Source organism: Pteropus vampyrus, unplaced genomic scaffold (assembly GCF_000151845.1).
Source record: "Pteropus vampyrus isolate Shadow unplaced genomic scaffold, Pvam_2.0 Scaffold1000003254, whole genome shotgun sequence".
Classification (NCBI taxonomy): domain Eukaryota; kingdom Metazoa; phylum Chordata; class Mammalia; order Chiroptera; family Pteropodidae; genus Pteropus; species Pteropus vampyrus.
The window spans coordinates 5,525-11,975 of NW_011917656.1; the positions used below are offsets into that span (position 1 = coordinate 5,525).

The 6,451-nt window shown below is 44.7% G+C and overlaps 1 long non-coding RNA gene across 1 annotated transcript; it reads right to left on the reverse strand.

Moving 5' to 3' along the window:
- Positions 1-5,321: 5,321 nt before the first annotated feature.
- LOC111735552 lies at positions 5,322-6,425 on the reverse strand. The gene is made up of 2 exons (XR_002778837.1): positions 6,354-6,425; positions 5,322-5,893 (listed from the first exon to the last, which is right to left on the reverse strand). It is a non-coding gene; the product is annotated as an uncharacterized LOC111735552 (long non-coding RNA).
- Between the last annotated feature and the right edge of the window lie 26 nt (positions 6,426-6,451).

The window sequence follows — 6,451 nt, forward strand, 5'->3', positions numbered from 1 at the left end:
TTTTCAATCTTGTTTAGCTTAACCACATAAAACTTCCTCTCAGAATTTCTCTTCACAAACCTACAATTTTCCTCATTCCCTCAATTTTCCTCATTCCCCCAGCCACACAAGGAGAGTTGTGGCTGCAAGTGCACACCAGCAGGGTGGCAGCCCTAGGTGACAGAGGCAAGCTGTTTGGAGATATAAGCCACGGGACAGTGCCAAGTAGTTATGTCTCCTACTGTGACACCCGTGTTCTCATGTATGTAGATCAAGAAAGATTTGGTTAAGACTGGGAGTCCTAGTCTGGGGGTACTAGTGAGTGCTCGTTTGACTTCTTTAAAGACCTTCTCTTCTGTAGATTCCTAGAGTAGGGGCTCCCGTTCTCCCCGTTTTGTGGCTTCATAGAGGGGTTTGGCCACATGTGTCAAGGTAATCTGAGCCTGTAGATTTCCTAAAAGATCTTTTCCTATCAGTGCCACCGGGCAGTCGGGCAGATATAGGAATTTGTCGACGACTTCTCATCCTCCTAGATTGCACCAGCGGGGCTGCAGGAAGGGACGATGGATTTGTCATCCGATTGCTCCTATAATGGTAGCTTGTCTTTGAGAAAGGGAGCCCACAGGCCAACTTACAATTGAGTATTCAGCTCCAGTGTCAACATAAAATCAATAGGTTGCCCGCCCCCCAACTATCATTTGGACTATAGGCTCCTGGGGACCTAGTAGAATGGAGCCCGGTATGGCCTAGCACTGGAAACAAAGGCTTCTTTTTTTTTCTTTTTTTTTCCAACTGACTTTGGGAGGGTGTCAAGGCTCGGGTATAAGGACCCTACAGTTCTCCTCTAGGCAGACTCTCTACCAAGGGGGTTGTGTGCAAACTATTACCCCCAAGAATCAATATAAGGGAATTGGTCTGGGTGGCCAGGTTTACTGGTAATGACTTGAGAGGCCTTTGCAATGATTTCCTTATCAAGAGCTCCCTTTGCTTGCCATCCAATGCCAAAAGAGGGCCAGTTTATCTCACAAAGGGTGCAGAGTTTCTGTGGGGTGAGTTTAATTCTATAATCTCCTGAATAACCCTTTTTGAAATTCTTAAGCATACGATCTAAAGGTGTCTGTTCACTCTGTTGTCCACCCATTTTTCTACCTGTGGTCGGTTTTGCACATGCACTCACAGATTCCCTTTGTCCTTCTCCAACCTTTCCCCACTCGGTGATCTTTCAGGTGCTTCTTAGCAATTGGTGGATCGGTATAAACCCCCGACTTGGATCACTGGAGTAGATTCCTCATGGAGATCCGGTGACACCACACTAAGCCTTATGAGATTTGACACCGAACCGCGGATAGAGGCTTATCCCTTGCTTCATAGATAGGCCACATCTCAGTCACACAGAATCACACAGCAAACACACTCCACCCTTCGCCCTATGTACCTGAGAGGTCACGGTTACCTCTAGCAAATGTAGAGTACTCGGGTGCCTTCGGGAGGTGATAAGACTTCTCTTCTGCCCTTTAGCAGACAGACTGTCCCTGGGACTCAGGTCCTTACCATACTATTCAGTCAGGTGATGTTCCTGGGCTGGTTCTTGTGGCTCTCTGTGTTCTATTGTGCTTCTGGGGCAACCGTCCAAGGTCACTGGAAGAGTTATCCTCCCCTACAGACAATAGGTCTGCTGGCACCAAGTGAAGTCTGCTTCTCACAACGTCCTGGGGGCTGGACCCCGAAGACAAGGGAGGCGAAAAACTGCCATCTCTGCATCCCAGACGAGCCCCCAGAGATGTTGTAGGATTCTCGAATGGAGAGACGGGACAGTGAGGCTATAATCAGGAAGCAGCATTTACTGAGGCTGGCACCGGGTCAGCGGATTCCTATCCAAAGGCTGAGCCCTGATTGTAACATAACGGGCAGTTTTATACAGTCTTCTTCTTCCTACACAGATACAGAGATAAGGAAGAACATTAACTGATAGGCAAGCCATGAATCGACAGATGTGAGTGGAGAGTCCTTGAGGTGTGGGAGGCAGCTATGAGAAAACATGTCAGCTAAAGAATGAACTCGTTCGAGCAGGAAATGGCCATACAGGGTTAGGCTACCAGAGAACCGTATGCATATCTTTATTTTTCCAGAGAATCTTTCTTGTCAATCGCAGGAATACAGGACTTTCTTGCCGTGCTCCATTTACTTCTGCACCCAAGAGGTTCCTCACACAGTGTTTAAAATGCATTACAGCTGAAAATTCAAGTCCTCACTAGTGACATATGAGCTAAGGATCCTTAGCTCATAGGAAAGATATATACATCCTCCAGCCTCCTTAATATGGCGCATTATTTTTGGCATTCCGCCAAAGTCCTTATTTCCATCTTATAAACCAGAGCTTTACCATTTGTTAACCATGTCTTTTACCGCAAAAAGGACGGCAAGAACCTGTTTGTTTCGTGCGTCTATATCCAAATCCTGCGTTATCTTCATTATTTTTTCTTCACTGGGTATGCTGACCCTAAACAGCATGGCATAATAGGAGATATTGACAGAATAACAATAAGGGTTTAGTCTCTAAGCAAGAAGGGCTTGGTTGGAATAGTGGTCACTTGTAAAATTCTTAATCTTTTAGAAGGAAATGAAATGGGACATCTCTTGCAGAGTTCTTACTCTTTTTAGTAAACCTAGTTAAGTCTTTTCTTCCCTCCTCTCTTTGGGAAAAAGGCCCTCTCCCTCAAATCTCGATAAATGCCCCTAAACTGGTGACTCAGATCTTCTGGCCATTGATAAGGATCATCACCCGTTGTTAGCAGAAATGGCTTTAGGCCAGGCAGGGTCCTTAGAGTGGAAGAGGGGAGGGGACTTTAGGCCAAAGGTCCTCTTACTCTTCGAGACATACATTAACCAAGCCTGTTTCCCTTTACTCGCTTCATAGGCAAATCAATAATTAATAGATATATGATTTAAATCACAAGTTTGTAACTTCTTTTCCTTGTCTAGGGACTGAGGCGGCATTTCAGCAGGAAACCCAAGACCGCGCCCTGACTGAGGCAGACAGGGTAAGAGCTCCGTGAAACCCCAATAGGCAGAGACAACGACCCTCCTCAGCAGGAAGCAGATACAGAAGCAGATACACCCACACTAATAATAAGGGGGTTCATGGCTCTTAGAAAAGAGTTAGGCAGGAAAGTTAGTTAGGGGGTTTGTGGTGCCTGCAAAGACACTGAGGTCATCCTATCCTAGAAGGGCCCCACGCTATTTCGCCCACCATTAAGCAAGCCAGAAGGCATTTCTGGGCTAAAAGTAACTCATAGAAAGAAACAAGTGAGCGGGTACTAGTTTCAGCTGGTCACTCACACCTGCACAATAAAGACCCCAGCGATCTTCGGTTCACCTGAGCCTTATTATACCATCACTATAATATGAGGAATATGCCCAGAAGTTCATTAATATCGTTATAACAGACTGAATTCTGGGAACGAACACGCGAAGAAAGCAAATGATGAATCACTGAGTCCTGTCCATCTTAGCTGTCAATCAAGGAAGCCCACCCCTCTCAGAAAAGTAACAATCCACAGCAAATGGGGATAAAAACCCCAAAGAATCTATTACCAGGCCCTTGAGCCACGCTTCTCTTGCTCAGGCCTGCTTTCTGGTCTGGAAGTGTACTTTCCTTTCTCATAAAGCTTTTCTTTTCTGCTGTATTTCAGCGTCTTGCTCAATTCTTTGTTCGAGACATCGAGAACCTGGACGACGCACCGGGAGAGGATCCCCACTCTCCGATAACAGTCCGGTCTTTCTCCCTTGCTAGGTTTGTGTTCTCTTACAATTAATCTAAATGGAGAGGCCTCCTTTGAGTCATGAAAGAGATATTAAAAATATTACACAGTATACTAAGAAGTAAATTTATATACTTTAACTGAAGTACTTTACGGTAAAGGTGTCTAATACACCAGAGGATGCACATCAGTGTTTAGATAATAAGGGGGAAATGCAAAGGTGTTCCAGAGGGACAATTCGTAATGATAAAGGGGTCCATCTCCGAGAAGCCATAGTAATACTTCATGTTTACGTGCATAGCAACACAGGGGCAAAATACATGAGGCAAGAGCTGACAGAACACAAGGAGAGACAGATGAATGCGCTACTATAGCTGTAGATTTCAACGCCCCTTATGAGGAATTATAGATTTCAGCAGGCAGATAATCACCAAGGACAGAGTTGAACTCAACAGAGCCACGAAACAACAGGATTTAACTGTACTCTATTAAATACTTCATGCAACAAGAGGATGCACATCCTTCTCAAGTTCACACGGAACAGTCACCAAGACAAAACATGAAACACACTCGTCATAGGCTCAGCTCTAAAATGTGCCCCCTGGGGAAAACAAATCAGAAACTTTTAAAATTTATGGTGGAAATCCTTAGCTCAGGTTAAGACTCTGGGTGCGAGCAAGGTGATTATACTGTAAAGTGCCTAGGCGGCAGCTGAAAATATTTCTCATCACATATGTGCATCACATTTGTTTTTCTCATCGCATATGTGCATTCTATTTCAATAAAGCTGTTCACATAAATAAATGCATACGAGTGTTGCAATTTAATCTCTTAGGCATATGAAGTTGCAGGTTAATTAACATATTCGTCAACTCACGTAGTTTTCGCGTGTGTGGCGAGAACCCTTGATCCACTGTCTTTGGAAATTTTAAGTATACACTACAGTATATGTGTATCAAATCATCATGTGGTGATCGTAAATATGCACAATTTTATTAATCAATTATACCTCCATAAAGCTGTGGGGGAGGAGCGTCCAGGTGTACCCCACCTTTACATTGTGATTTGTTGTTTTTCTTGTATCAGTGAAAATAGGAATCGATTGCCTTAGTGATGCTATGGCCATTTACATGCAAAAGTTCTCTAGAGTGCTAACATAAAAATAGAAATGTCTTTCAAAGTGAGAGGCAAGGAGCGCTTATTGAGAACAATCTGGAATCCTTAATTCAGGCAGAAACCCAAACAATAATCTGATTAGAAGATAAAGGAGATGTGTTCTTCTGAGAAAGGAAAAGGGAACGATTAGCTCAGCAGAAGGAAGGCGTTTCTATTGGCGAAGATAACGTAATCCAGTGAAGCTAATTCCAAATAATGTTTTTAATTTTCACTGTGGTAGTCCTCAGACCCATAGTCGTAATAACTGCTTTCTTGTCATCTTTGCAAAGAGCTCTTTAGGACACAGCGTTGCCCTAGGCTCAGTCCAAAGGCTATTTTGCCATTTTTAACATTCCAAAGTTTGAGTCATGCAAGGTGGTTCCTCTGGCATGGCAGCTAACATAAAAATAGAAATGTCTTTCAAAGTGAGAGGCAAGAAGTGTTTATTGAGAACAATCTGGAGTCCTTAATTCAGGCAGAAACCCAAACAATAATTTATTATTTATTTGACAAAAGACGCAGGCAAAAACTGATGTAAAACAAATATTCTTCCACTGTAAAGCATACACTTGAGAACTTAATGGACACATGTCACAGTTTGTGGATGGTCTGAGAGAATTCCATGATCCCACCTAAGGCACGGGGTGGGGGGGGGGTGGTTTCCAACTTCCCACCAGAGACACGTGATCTGGGATTCTTCCTCTTAAGGACCAAGCGAATGGGAGTGGGGGCAGGGATGAGTGGAAGGCTTAGTACTGTCACGGATGACAGAGCACCATGCAGCCAGACTCTTTATCAGGGATGGCGAGGTCACAAATAAGTGTCTGAGTCTGTAAACTAGAGTCGGAGTTCCACGAGTAGCCTTCCAGCAGCCTTCCGCCAATCCCTGACCCTCACGGGACGTAAGACCCGCTTCTTCCAGTGTGGCTTGGCTTGAGCCACCCTCTTGCCTGTACTTCCTCCATCTGGAAACTAAATCAGGAATTTCCTGTGCATACCTGTTGAAGAGAAATTTTTCACTCAAATGGTTAACTTTGTAAACAGCTCTTTGTTCTGCCTCTGTAGATATGCTTGCCACATGGGCCGAAGGGTAGGGTGACCTGGAGAGTAGCTAAAGATTCATCCTTTCCTTTTGCTTGTTCCGTCTAGATAACAGACGTATGGCCTAAATTCCTGTTTGAAAATCTCAAAGCCCTGTAACTGCCTGTAGCCTATGGCAACTCACCCGCCCCCACCCCCAACCCCCCACCCCCACTCTGAAACCCAGAGCAATTCCCGGGCCCCTTAGCCCATAGCAACTCCAGGCTTTGTAAGTGCCTGAGGACGAATTAACCAATCAGCCCATGGCGACTGTAAAACTGTAACTGCCCAGCTAAGCCCTATAAAAGTAAGTTTGTCCTGAGCACAGGGCCCAGATCTTCAGAGCACTAGCTTTCTGGGACCACCAGTGTAAGAAACCTGAGTTTTCCAACTCTCCCAGTGCTGCTTGGTTTCTCGCTGGTCTGAATTTTCTGCAACAGTACTTCCTCCATCTGGAAACTGAATCAGGAATTTCC